Here is a 14867-nt window from a genome sequence, read left to right on the forward strand (position 1 = left end):
TGGTACTCCATGCCGACAGAAGACTTGCCGCATACAATCAACAATGTTTTGGCTGGTAGCTGCTCTTAGAGGAAACAATTCAATGAACTTTGTGAACTTGTCAACCACCACCAGCAGACACTGGTGGCACCATGGTGTGAGTCGTAACGGTCCAATGACATCTACACTAAGTTCCTCCATCGGTGCAGTGGCCCACTGGCTGCTCATAAGGCCCGCTGGCTTTTGGCGATTTGCCTTGGAGCGCTGGCAAACTTTGCAGCATCTGACATATTTAGATACATCTGCTCGCATACCCAGCCATACGAAACGAGAAGAGACCCGCTGCAATGTCTTGAAAAAACCCGCATGTGCACTCGTGGGGTGGTCATGCGCCATTTTCAGCACCAGAGTCCGCAAGCACTCTGGTAGCCAAGGCACCTTTTGGTTCCCTCTGTGCTGAACGAGCAACCCAGTAGACTCCAGTTCTGTCGAAGCAGCCAAGTCCCTAATTAGGCGTGATTGTGGGTCGTTCTCTGGGAGGGTTGTACCTTGCATGACGCTTTTCAGCTTGGCGAACAGTGGATCACGACCTTGCTCCTCAATCAGGCATTCTATATCGTTGAGGAGAGTCACATCGTCTGTCACAGACAGGGTGGCAACTGTCTCGAATGTAATGTGTTGCTCAGGCTCTTGAACGGTAATCGGGAACAGAGTTTCGGGTAGAGTCTGGCTTGGGTTGTCTGGACAGTTCAAGGGGGCTCTGCTAAGGGCATCTGCTGGAATGTTGGCAAGTCCTCTCCTGTGTTTGATCTTGCAGTTAAGGCCTTGCAGCCTAAGGACCCACCGCTTGACTCTAGGTGAGGCTTGATTTGTTTGAAACATCCATGAGAGAGAAGAATGGTCACAATGGATTTCGAATTCCATGAATTCGAGGTAAGGTCTGAATTTATCGACTGCCCAGACCACTGCCCGGCACTCCCATTCCTGAACAGTGTACTGTTTTTCTGCCTCCGTGAGGACCCTGCTTATGAATGACACAGGTCTGAGTTCCTCGGGGCTTGCCTGGAGTAGCACAGCAGCTATTCCAATACCACTGGCATCTGTTTCCACCACAAAGGGCTGGTTGAGGTCAGGCAGGTTCACCACGGCATCATTGGCCAAGGACTGCTTCAGACTCTGGAATGCGCACTCTTGCTGGTTGGTCCACTGCCAGGGTGCATCTTTCTTCAAAAGGCTGGTGAGGGGGTGGGCTGTGAGCGAAAATCGAGGTATGAAGCTTCGATAATACCCCGCCAGGCCAAGGAAAGCTTGCAGTTGTTTGACTGTTGCTGGTCGAGGGTAGTGCAACACAGCAAGCACTTTGTCTTTGTCAGGTCTACACTGCCCAGGTGAAATAATATGTCCAAGGAACCTGAGTGAGTGGTGGCAGAGTTGGATTTTGTCTGGGTTGATGGTGAGGCCTGCGGCTCTGATGTGCTCGAGTACACATTGGATGTGTTCCACGTGATTGTCCAGAGTGTCTGAATACACCAGGACGTCATCGAGGAATGCCATTGCGAATTTATGATTTATACCATCCAAAACTCTGTCCATCAACGTTTGGAAGGTTGCTGGCCCACCTGCCACTCCGAAGGGCATCCTAGTGAATTCAAAGGTGCCCTGGTGGCAGATAAATGCAGTTTTAGGGATATCTGGTTGGCACACTGGGATTTGGAAAAAGCCTTGTGACAGATCAAAACTTGAAAACCATTGTGCCTGACCCAGCTGTGCCAACAGCCAGTCGGTCCTGGGCATAGGGTAAACAGGCACCCTTGTTCGGCTATTCAGTGGCCGATAATCAATGGCGAGGCGGAAGCCACCAGACTTTTTTGCGACCAAAACAGGAGCACTCGTCCACTGACTGGTACTCGGGCGTATGAGCTCCTGTTCTAGGAGGTCATAGATGCAATTATCCATAATGGCCTGTTTTTTGGCATTGACGGGGCGAAGCTTGCAACGTACAGGTAGGCTGTCCCCAGTGTCAATTCGATGTTCAGCAATTGTCGTGCGCCCGGGGGTAGTTGTAATAATTGGGCTGAAAGTGTCGAGCACGTGCGCCAGACGTGGATCAACATTCATCTGAGCCGCAAAGCTAGCAGGGTCATTGGCGGTTGAGACCTCAGAGCTGACCATAGGCTCAGGTTGCTCAGCGAAGATTGGTTGCTCGGTAAAGATTACTTGCAGGTCATATGATTCTAGCTCCCCCTTAACCTGCTGCTCTCCTTTGACGAAGGGTACCATGCACTGCGGTTCCGTCCCAATTGTCCAACCTCCCAGTGCAATATGGAGCGATATTCCAGTCACTGTCAGGAAATCCCTCCCGAGTACAATGTCCTTACAGAGGTCAGGCACACACAGGAACCGCTGGCGGCGGGAGCCTGCCGCCCAGTGGATCTTGCATCGGAGCGAGGACGTAGATTGAGACCAGCCCGTGGCCAGGCGGAGCACTCGTTGCCGCAGCAGGGAGGCGACCTGTTCCCGCTGGATGGGCGATCCGTCTGTCTGGTTGACGAGGTACTGCACTACTTCCTCCGGAACATTCACGCTATCCATTTCCAATCCCGGACGAGCCCCCACTTGTCAGGGAGGAAGCGTGCACACCGCGTCTCGAACAAGTACAACCCTTTATTCCCTCCTGCTCGGCCTCCCCCGACTCCTTCTCCATCCTCACGATGTCGCTCCGTACAGAGGTGCCATCTCTCGGCTCCGTATCGGTGATGATGATGTCGCTCTGTCCGGTGGCGCCATCTCTCGGCCTTGCGGTGGTTGTCTCCGCCACACAGTCCTTACAGTTCAATAGCCTGGCAAGGGAACAAGAATTCAGCATCACCTGTCAACCTCTAGAGTCTGTAAAGGAGTATGTTTATCTAGGTCAATTACTCACAGGGGACCCTGATCATGAGAGAGAGAGAGAGAATAAACTTTAATAAAAAGAGCACGCGAGCGTAGGTAGCTCCTCCGCTCTGCAGTGGGTGGTCCCCTCAGTCCAGGAGTCCAGCGGCCTTAGCTGCCCTTCTCGCTCGGTTGACCAGGTTGAGCTGGTCCGTCGAGTCGGAGCTGGACAGCGCTGCCTCCCATTGCCGTGTGGTGGGGTGTGTTATGGGTGTTAGCTGTGGTGTGTTTGCGCAACCCCATACCATGTGGTAAAGTGTTGCACATTGATCACAGTGTGGACATTTATAGGAATACAGCGCAGGGTGTATGGCGTGGTAAAGACTCAAATGGGGATATGTGTTTGTTTGGAGTTTTCGCCATATTACGGCCTCCTCGCGCGTCAGAGAATTATGAGGTGGGGGTAGTGTTCTTCGTGAAAGGCGATAGTGTTGTAGGATGTGAGTGTAGGTTAAAGGTATGGGCTCTGGTTAGAACTGCTCGGCGCGGTCATCTCGCGGCTCCCGGTGTGCATGCGCTCGGGCGTAGGCGTGTGCCTGCTGATTGCCACGTAAGGACTCATGACCCAGAGTCCACACGATTTGTATGTATGCTGGCAGCTGGTGCGCTCCATTCAGAATGCGATGTGCAGCCCTGGAAATTTTGGCCCTGGAGTAATTTCTGCATGCCGTCTGAGAGTCCGTCAGAACTATGACGCATGAACTATGGCTAACGCTATCGCTAGTTCCTCTGCCTCCGCAGTGCTCACTCTGGAAACCAACGATGCATTTATTTCGGTCCCGTGATTGTCGACTACGCTGGTGACGAATGCGGTGCTTCTTGCAGTGCTGGCCGCATCTACGTACAAGACATTGGGGTGGTTTCCATACTTTCTCGCGAGCGCCTGCGCTCGGGCTTGTCTCCGTCCGATGTGGAAGTTTGGGTGCATGTTCTTGGGAATCGGTGAGACGTGCATAGTTTCTTGTATTCGTGTTGGGATTTTGGTCAGTGCGCTGGTCTTCCGTACGGAATATCCAAGACATTCCAAGACGCAGCGTCCCGCTATTCTGCGTAGTAGTCTTTCCTTCTGGCTTACCAGGTGGGCCTCTATGATTTCCCGTGCGTTGTTGTACACCCCTGTCTCCTCGAGGCGAAAAGTAGCCGTTCCGGGTGGGAGTCCGAGCGCTTGCTTATACGCCTTGCGTATCAGCCGGTCGAGTACCTCCACTTCCGCGTTCCTTAAATTTAAATATGGTGCCGAGTACGCAATGCGGCTCACAATCGGAGCCTGCACTAATCGGATAAGGTCCTGTTCCTTGAGTCCCCTCTTCCTGCTAGTAATTCGTTGAATCATGCGCAAGATCTGCGTGGTCGTGTGTTGTAGCTTCTGTATGGCGTGACAAGGAAATTTACACAAGGATAAAATTGGGTTGGAGGGCACATGGCAGGCATTACCAAATCCTGACTGGGTGCTTACCACTGTCGTTGAAAAGAAAAGTGTACAATGATTGCATTCTACCGGAGCTAACATATGGGGCAGAAACTTGGAGGTTAGCAAAGAATCTCGAGTACAAGTTAAGGACCGCACAAAAAGCTATGGAACTAAAAAATGTTAGGCCTAACTTAAGAGACAGGAAGAGAGCGGTGTGAATCAGAGAGCAAACAAGGATAGCCGATATTTTAGTTGACATTAAGGGGGAAAAAAATGGCGCTGGGCAGGTCATGTAATGCGTAGGGTAGAAAACCCGTGGACCATTAGAGTTACGGAATGGCTACCAAGAGAAGGGAAGCCCAGTCGAGGACAGCAGAAAACTAGGTGGGGTGATGAAGTAAGGAAATTTGCAGGCACAAGTAGGAATCAGCTAGCGCAAGGCAGGGGTAATTGGAGATTGCAGGGAGAGGCCTTCGTCCTGCAGTGTACATAAATATAGGCTGATGATGATGGCAAAATTGTTTTCCGGACTTCTCTTTCCAAGCATTGTCAAGGCGACATTTCACCGCACTCCTGATCATGCTGCATGTATCCGACCCAGAAACTGGACAAGGTGCCCTGGCTTCTTCAGCACATCAAAGACTGCTCCGCAACACCTTTCCAGCCATATTGTGAAATTTCAGTGGACGAAAGAATGGTAAAATCCAAAGCGCTTTCTGGAATTTTGCAACACATTAGAGACAAAGTTTTCAAATGGGGCTATAAATTATGGGTTCTTGCGGACCAGAAAACCAGCTACACCATCCAGTTCATAGTGTATACAGGGAAGCGTGAAAAACCTAGTGCCAATGGGCTGGCCTTTGATGTGTTGACAAAGCTTTGTGACAAGTACCTTGACAGTGGGTACATTATTTATATGGACAATTTCTACACCTCGACCTCTCTTGCACACTTTTTGGGATGCAAGACACTAGGGTGTGGCAAAACACGAATAGTTTGCTGGGGATTCCCCACAGAACTGAAAGGCGTCACTGGGGAGAGGAGAGGAGAGCTAAAAGGGGAGACATCCAGTGGCTGAGATACAAGGGAGTCCTGTATCTTCAATGGAAGGATCGATGTGTTGTGCATATGGTGAGCACGGCACACACCGCTAACTCGCAAGTGCTAGCTAAATGACGAGAAAAGAAGGAAGGAAAGTGGCAACAAATCGCCATAAAAAAGCTACAGCTCATTGACGAATATAACGCCGGAATGCTTGGAGCCGATAAATCTGACCAGCTGATTGGCTCGTACAATATTGTTACGCAAACGAAGGAATAAGCACTGGAGACTATTGACAAAGTATATTTACACAAGACAACTGCAGCGCTGGCCAGCTCAGGCGACAGCTCAAGAGCAAGAAGCAGTTCGTCTTCTTCGTCGGGGCACCCGCGCACATCATCCACAAGAAATATGCAATATGCATGTATCATTATCCCCGGCAGCAGAAGCACCGTCCTGATGCGTCTAAATATCGGTGGTAACAGGAGAGTAATACGGTTTGAGGTGTGCGACATGCACAACGTCAGTGAAATTCAGGGCAGATGAGGCACTGGTACTGACTAGGGCGATTGCATAAGTAATGGGAGTCACGGCACGCAGCACTCGATATGGACCTTTGTACTAAGACAGGAGTTTTTTTTACAGGCCAACGTGATCAGTCGGGGACCACAGGAGTACCAGAGATCAAGGCGAAAAGTGGACGTCTCTGTGTTGACGATCGTACAAACGCCGTTGGTTCTCTTGTGAAGTCAGGAGGCGAGCGCGGGCAATTTCACGTGCTTGGACTGCCCTGGTGATGACGTCAAGTGCATATTCGGTGGTCTCTGCTGCGGCAGATGAAAGGGATGTGTCCAGTGACAATGTGGGTTCTCGGCCAAACAACAGAAAGAACAGGGAATAACCGGCAGTGTCGTGACGCGAAGAATTGTAGGCAAATGTGAAATAGGGTAGGGCAAGGTCCCAATCAGCATGGTCGGATGAGACATACTTTGCAAGCATGTGTGTCAGGGTTCGATTCAGACACTCCGTGAGACCATTAGTCTGTGGATAGTAAGACGTAGTCAGCTTGTACCTGGTTGAGCAGGACTGCAGAATGTCAGCGATGACTTTAGAAAAAAATGATCAGTGAGCAGTTGGTGTGGAGCTCCATGCTGCAGAATCACGTCGCGTAAAAGAAAATCGGCGACATCAGGCGCAGCTTGTTGGAAGTGCTCTGGTGGTGGCGTAGTGCATGGCGTAATCTGTCGCCACAGCGACCCACTTGTTGCCAGACGTTGATAGAGGGAAAGGGCGAAGTAAGTCCAAGCCAATGCGAAAGAATGGCTCCGAAGGAATGTCGAGCGGTTAAAGGCACCCGGCAGGGAGCGTCGATGGTGTATTTCAGTGATGGCATGTCTCCCCACGCCGCAACGTATTTCCGGACGGAGCGGGCAAGGGCTGGTCAAAAGAAGCGTCAGCGGATCTGGTCGTAGGTGCGGGAGTTGCCAAGATGACCTGCCGTTGGTAAGTAGTGAAGTTCTTGGAGAACAGTTGATCGGAGGTGCTTAGGAATGACGAGGAGTAGGGCAGGACCGTCGGGGCATGCGTCGTGGCGGTATAATACACCATCCTGGAAAACAAACAAGTGAAGGGACGAATCAGCAGGCGAATATTCGCAGCGATCAATGATGGCGCACAAGGCGGCATCCTGGTGTTGCTCGTCGGCGACGTGTAGCAGCTGAGAAATGGAGAAAACGCAAGCGTCGTCATCGGTGTCAGTATCGGTGGGTGGTTCGTTCACCGGATAGCATGATAAACAGTCTGCGTCTTGATGCAGGCGGCCTGACTTGTACACTACTGCATAGGAATATTCTTGCAGTCGCAGAGCCCAGCGACCAAGCCAGCCAGTAGGATCCTTGAGTGAGGAAAGCAAGCAGAGCGCATGGTTGTCCGTGATTACCGAGAAGTGCGTGCCATACAAGTACGGGCGGAATGTGGAAACCACCCCAACGAGAGCCAGGCATTCACGATCTATAATCAAATAGTTGTGCTCCGCTGCTGTGAGGAGGCAGCTAGCGTAGGCGATAACACAATCTTGACCCTGTTGGCATTGGGCTAAGACAACTCCGATACCGTGACCACTGGCATCGGTACGGACCTCTGTAGGAGCGGACGGGTCAAAGTGGGCCAGTATAGGTGGCGTGGTAAGAATGCTGGTCAGGTGGGCAAACACGGCAGCTTGAGCGGGACCCCACGTAAACAGCACGTCCTTCTTCAGAAGATCAGTAAGTGGTTGAGCAATCGCTGCGAAGTGTTTAACAAACCATCAGAAGTAGGAGCAGAGTCCTACAAAACTTCGGACATCTTTGACAGACTGAGGTACAGGAAAAGACGTGACAGCACGAATTTTCTCTGGGTTGGGTTGAATACCGGAAGCATCAACGAGGTGGCCCAGCACTGTAATCTGCCGACGACCGAAGTGACACTTCGATGAATTTAGTTGGAGCCCAGCCTCACGGAAGACTTGAAGAACAGTTGATAAGCGCTCAAGGTGAGTTTCAAATGTAGGCGAAAATACGAGCCTCTACGTATGTTCCTTTGTCACCGACCCCATCGGTACCTGACGGTGACTACGTGCTATCACCAACGCTAGACGTGACCCTTACGCGCAACGTAGCCCTGCCGCATGCAGTTGTGACGGTTCCTGACAACCGCACGTACATTCCTCTTTTGAACTTCAGCACCATTTCCCAAATCTTACCGCAAGGCATCAGACTGGCGAGTGTATCAGCCCTTAAAGAACATGCCCAGTTTCTATTGATCCTGATACCGCCTTGCCATCTCCTTGCCCCAAGACACAGTCCAAGATACCCGACAACATCGATAAAATGATAGCACCTGACCTTTCTACGTCCAACTTTCAGGAGCTGCGCTGCTTGCTGACGTCATACCGGGACATATTTGATTTTGACGGCGGGCCATTGGGCCAAACCTCTAAAGTAGCACACCGGATCAACACTGGTGATGCTCACCCAATTCATCGGCGTCCTTATCGAGTGTCTGCAGCTGAAAGTCACGTCATTCAGGAAGAAGTCAACAAGATGCTCGAAAAGGAGACCATTGACCCTTCTTGCAGCCCTTGGGCTTCCCCTGTTGTCTTCGTCAAGAAGAAGGATAATAGTTAGCGTTTCTGCATTGACAATCGTCACCTAAACAAGATCACTAAAAAGGATGTTTATCCACTGCCGCGAATTGACGACCTGCTTGACTGTCTCCACGAAGCTACGTATTTTTCCTCGATCGACCTCCATTCGGGCTATTGGCAAATTGCAGTGGACGACAATGATCGGGAAAAGACCGTGTTTACAACACCAGACAGTCTTTATCAATTCAAGGTCATGCCGTTTGGTCTGTGCAATGCCCCAGCGACATTCGAATGCATGGTGGACTCCCTTCTTCGGGGCTTGAAATGGTCCACTTGCTTATGCTACCTCGACGATGTCGTCGTGTTTTCATCTACTTTTTCAAGTCACTTGCAGTGTCTGTCAGTGGTTCTCGATGTGTTCCGGAGAGCTGGCCTGCAGTTGAATTCCTCCAAATGCAATTCTGATCGCCGTGAAATTACAATCCTTGGGCACCTTGTTGACGCTGCAGGTATCAGGCCAGACCCCGACAAGGTTCATGCAGTCGTCGATTTCCCCATACCACGTTCCATCCATGACGTTCGCAGCTTTGTTGGCCTCTGCTCGTATTTTCGTCGTTTCGCGAGAGATTTTGCAACTATCGCCCAGCCACTTACCGAACTTCTTATTAAGAAAGACATGCATTTCTCCTAGGGTGCTTCACAAGCTTCAGCTTTTACCACGCTGATAACTCTGCTTATGACACCCCCTACTCTGGCTCACTTTGATGACTCTGCCCCTACGGAGATCCGCACCGATGCAAGCGGTCATGGCATAGGCACTGTTTTAGCACAACAGCAGCATGGACCCGACCGAGTGATAGGTTACGCCAGCCGCCTTCTTTCGAGATCCGAGTGTAACTACTTCATCACTGAGAAGGAATGTCTCGCTCTTGTCTGGGCCGTCGCAAAATTTCGACCCTACCTCTACGGCCGACAGTTCTCTGTTGTCACTGACCACCATGCACTCTGTTGTCTTTCATCCCTGAAAGATCCAACTGACCGACTCGGTTGCAGGGCTTTGCGGCTGCAGGAGTACTCCTATTCCGTCATCTACAAGTCTGGTCGATTACATCAAGTTGCGGACTGTCTATCCGTCACCCGGTGGACCCACCCGACTGTGACTCCGGCGACACTATAACAGCCTGTGTCATGCAGATCTCGAATCTCACTCATATTGGAGATGAACAAAGGCGTGATGTCGCACTGCAACAACTTATTGCACGGCTGGAGTCTTCGCCTTCAGGGGCCGACCTTCGCATGTTTTTACTCTGGGACGGAATACTGTACCGTCGCAGTATGTTCCCTGACGGCCCCGAGTTCCTGCTTGTTATTCCGGAACAGCTGCGGCCAACCGTCATTGCTCAACGTCATGACGTACCCATGGTGGGCCACCTCGGCGTTACTCGTACATACAGCTGCTCGCGGTGCCAATTTTACTGGCCCAGCATGTATTGGTCGGTGCGCCAGTACATCACTTCGTGTGAGCTCTGCCTACGCCGAAGGAAGCCCACCATTTCCCCTAGTGGTCCCCTTCAACCCCTGGACATCTCGTATGCGCCTTTCTTTTGCGTCGGTGTCGACTTGCTTGGCCCTTTCCCAGTGCCTTACTTAGGGAACAAATGGATCGCCGTCGCAACAGATTATGCCACACGGTACGCGATCACGCGCACCCTCCCTACAAGGTGTGCAACTGACGCCGCCGACTTTTTGTTGCGTGATGTTATACTTTATCACGGTGCCCCTAAACAACTTCTTACGGACAGAGGCCCGCAGTTTCTCTCAAAAGTAATAGCCGACATTCTTACATTGTGCGCAATCCGGCACAAGCTCACCACCGCTTATCATCCCCAGACTAACGGCACCACAGAACGCTTAAATAGCACGCTCATAGACAAGTTGTCAATGTACGTGTCCTCGGATCACCCATTGGGACGTTAACCTTCCATTCGCGACGTTCGCCTACAATTCATCATGCCACAATGTCACCGGTTTCTCTCCATTTTATTTGCTCTTTGCATGATCCAGTTTTACCTATGGATACCCTGCTGCCTTCTGATACGTCTACCACCACTGAGTATGTCCACAACGCCATTGCTCGAGCTAACCACGCCCGTCAGCTTGCTCGCCACCGATTAGCCACATCGCAAGCAAGACAAAGCTTTATACGACAGGCATCGCCGGCTCAACCATTTTCTGCCAGGTTCCCTCGTTCTCATCTGGACTCCGACGCACCGAGTCGGACTTTCAGAAAAACTTCTGTCACCCTACACAGGCCCTTACCGCGTTCTTCGACAAGTCCCCGACCTCACCTATGAAATTGCACCCCTTCAAATACCAACATTGTCAACTCACCGCCCACAATGTGAAATTGTGCACATTGTACGGCTCAAACCGTACCATGTCCCCAAACCTTAGTCGTCGTCCCCTTGTAACTTGCCTCTCGTGTCCTTGAACAGCAGCGAGTCGGTGCTCCTGCCACCGGGGGGTTGTGTCACGGGACTGTTACTCAAGCGCGCGCACGAGGACGCAGTGAAAGAAAGACAATGAAGGCGCGCCTCGGCTCATGTGTGGATTTTTCCATATTGCCTGTCGTAAGCGTATGTATATATATATATATAGGTTCCTGTAAATACATATTTTACCTCTCACTTTCCTTGTTACAATAGGACTAGCATCACCAGTATTTATGTGATGCTTAACAATTGAAGTCTGGCTCAATTGTCTATTGTTGAGGTCGAAGATGTCATGGTAGGAAACCAAAAGGCGACACAGAGCTGCTGCTTGTTCAGGCAATAGGTCCGCAGCCATCATGGGACTAAAAGTTGCGTCAGGGCAAACAGCATCATGTGGACATGGTGGAGAATCGGAGCAGATGTCTACTGAAAACATTGTGACGTGGTCACCTCCTAGAGCACGCAGCATTGCCACTGATATGCCTTGGGGTATAACTTGCTTTGTCAGGCCAAAACTGACGACGGGGAGGCATGTGCGGTTATCGGCAACGATTATGACGGAGTGGGGCACAGTGATATTGCGCATCAAAAGGACATCAGAAACAGGTGTGGCGACGTATCACCATCAGGCACAGGGAAAGACGATAGCAAATCAACGAAAGTCAAGGCTTTAGGCAGCAGGGGGACGAAGGCGATCGTACTAAAGTTGTTCGGCAGTTCGGCACGAATATGCACGAGTAGAGAAAGTTCGAGGCAAAGGGTACCGGCAGATCAGTCGATCAAAGCTGCATGTGCCGTAAGGAAGTTGAGTCCAAGGATTAGGTCATGGGGACAATTGGCCAGCAGTGCAAAAATAACTGGAACATAGCGGTCGGCAATATTTATATGGGAAATACACATTCCAGTGACGGCAGCAGTGCCACCATCGGCGACGCGTACAGCTTGTGCAGTAGCAGGCGTGAGAACTTTCTTCATTCGACGACGGAGGTTATAACTCATGGACACCTGGGCTCCAGTATCTATTAACGGCGTCAAAGGGACACCGTCGACGTGAACATCAAGTAAGTTCTGGTTCGTTGGAAGCGTCAATGGAGGATTTCGACACGACAAAGCTAATGCAGCACTACCCCTAGGAGCTGCATGGTCTAGATCTCCGTCCGGGAGGGTCCATAATTAGTCAGCGACAAATAGCAGCGTGGCTGGGGTGACAGGGACCAATGCGCGCTGAGGTAACGGCGAGCGAGCGGGACGACTGTCATCGACGGATATGTCTGAGGTAGGAGGCATACGACGAGGCGAGTAGCGGCAAGGGTCGGCATATGGGCGAGGAGACGGGGAAAAGTAGCTCGAATACGGGGACGTCTAGGAGGTGCGGCAGTGGCGAGCTACGTGGCCAATTCAGAGGCACCAGAAGCAAATTGGCTTGTCGTCCGAATATGCCAGGATCGCAGGGATTGGTAACCGTGACATACATTGTTGCCGGGGTCGCAGGAGTATAAGCAGACGAGGTGTCGTCACCGGGAGCCATGGCGGAAACCAGGACGGTGTGGCCACTGCGGAACTCCGTGGCGAGGATGGGGAACGGCACTCTCCACCAAACATGTTATGCGAACGAAGGAATAAACACTGGAGACTATTTACAAAGTATATTTACACAAGACAACTGCAGCGCTGGCCAGTTCAGCCAACAGAAGCAGTTAGTCTTCTTCGTCGAGGCGCCCGCGCGCATCGTCCACAAGAAACACGCAATATGCATGTATCAATATTTTGAGGAAATGAGTCCGCTGGTGGAAGACGTTATTCTTCCACTGCATCGACATCACAGCTGTGAACAGCTATATTATTTTCCAAGCGTATCGCACAGCATACACAAGCACCTGAGCTTTCTAGACCTTCTCGATTTACCCAGCTGGCCTTCAGGACAGAGCTCATTAGACAGCTCCTAGAACTAGAGGACACAGCACCAGTTCCTGTCCCTCCCTCACCAGCTCCACCGCACACAGATGTACAGCACAAGCCTGTGAGAAAGGACATCCACCGGAACTGTGCTAAGGTAACAGGGCTCGAAACCAACCATCAGATCAGCTTGGGTCACTGAGTACGCGGAAATGTGTACACACCTGCAGCTTTTCAACGAACCTCTTTCATGCCAACATGGGTCACTAAGTGTGTGCCAGTAGGTGTGTGCTGCTCTTCAAGGAACATCTTTGACACCAACTTGGGTAACTAGATATGTGCGATTGGGTATTTCAAAAATTGCTTTTTTGTTTTCACTTGTTTTGTTAGATTTAGTATCTCTACTGTTATCAAAATAAAAATCAAAGCCGGGACACAACTGGAAATGAGTTAAAATTGCTTTTAAGGAGCACAAGGTGGCTGTTAAAAGCCCAAAAGTGTGCAGTCTTCTACCATCTCGCGGCCGGCAACGCGCGGTGGTACGGATCGCATGTGGAGCTTGGCCAAGCCTCCTTCTCCCAACAACCACTGGTTGCGCGGGCTGCTGCGGCACAAGAAATAATAAAAAAAAGCATGCATTTGCCGCATTTTTCTAACGCTGCGACTTAAAATGTTTAAGTTTAACATTTGATTTCTCGAAACGCAATTTTGGCAACTTTTTGAGTTTGCCCATCTAACTGTTTTAACAGCGAAGCTGTTTAAGCTAGCTTTAACTTGTGGTTCGTATCAAGAAACTATCATCATCAGCAATGAAGAAAGAAATAAAAGAAAATGAACTTTCTTGCCGAGGCGGAATTCAAACCCGCACACCCACAGTCCCAAGGCAAGTGTCGTAACCACTAGGCTATACAGCCACACTTGCAAAACATGCATTTATGCAAACCATATGATTGCGTTTGAGCGTCGTCGTCTTCGTCCACAGCTGGTGCATTCACAGGCGCTCGTGCCAATGCTCTGCGAGGTGGAGGTTTTGCGCGCTATGCTCGGGAGAGAGATAAAGAAAATGAGAGCTAGAGAGAAAGAGACGCATTCACGGAGCAGGTCTGCTGGAATGCGTTGTCGGCATTGCAATGCGGTGGAACGCAGTGTCGGCATTTCGGCCAGCTTCGCGCTGAGTCTTGAGCTTTGCGCGGCCTAGTGCAAGCTGTCGACTTTTTGTTTTGGTACTTCTAGTGCTCAGATCTGCATTAAATTTTCCCCATGTTTCCTCTAAGGTGTGAGGAGCACAATTATCTCTGTTAAACCTCAATATTATATGTATATGTATATATATATATATATATATATATTAGAAAAATTGCAAGTTAACACTTACTGGAGCCTGGGTATTGTGGACTTCCCAAGTTCGAATTTTTCATGTGTATTAAATAATTTGTATGCACTTCCTACTTAGTTTTCGGCATTCTGAAGTTCAACTGGAGAAATATGAACCATCAGTGGTCCATAAATATAGAAGTTTAATGATGGAAAAAAAGGAGGGGGGGAGGCAAAAGGCATGTCTTACACTTTGTCATGGTGCAGAACAAAAAGTATGCCACTTGCAAGAAACCTAATTATATATTTCAAATCAGCATAAACAACTCTATATACAGCCTAAGCTTCATTGTTCTAGGGTGAATATTTTTTTTAAAAGTAGCATCGCCCCTTAAGTTTCTCCAATGCTGAGCGAAATTGAACCCACGCTGCAAGGGTTCCTCAAAAACAGCAATCCGACGCATTAGCAGGCTGCGTCACAAATGCACTGGTTATGTGCCGCTTTTCAGTAAACGCCTTTCATGCCAACGCTGTAGCGAGTTCCGCCATGGATACAATGGGTATGTGCCACTCTTCCATGAACCTTTCGCCAACCTGGATCACTGAGTATGTACTACTACGTATGCGGCAAGCGAGGGAACAATTCTCAGTGTTCGCAGGCACCGGCGCACCAGGTTTC

General features: G+C 50.3%; 1 protein-coding gene across 4 annotated transcripts in view; it reads right to left on the reverse strand.

The window, feature by feature from the left end:
- The window catches only part of LOC119449417 (tuberin-like), a 138474-nt gene that overhangs the window by 102234 nt on the left and 21373 nt on the right, over positions 1 to 14867 (reverse strand). The gene's annotated exons all lie outside the window — the stretch shown is intronic.

The sequence above is a fragment of the Dermacentor silvarum genome, chromosome 4 (assembly GCF_013339745.2).
Source record: "Dermacentor silvarum isolate Dsil-2018 chromosome 4, BIME_Dsil_1.4, whole genome shotgun sequence".
Classification (NCBI taxonomy): Eukaryota; Metazoa; Arthropoda; class Arachnida; order Ixodida; family Ixodidae; genus Dermacentor; species Dermacentor silvarum.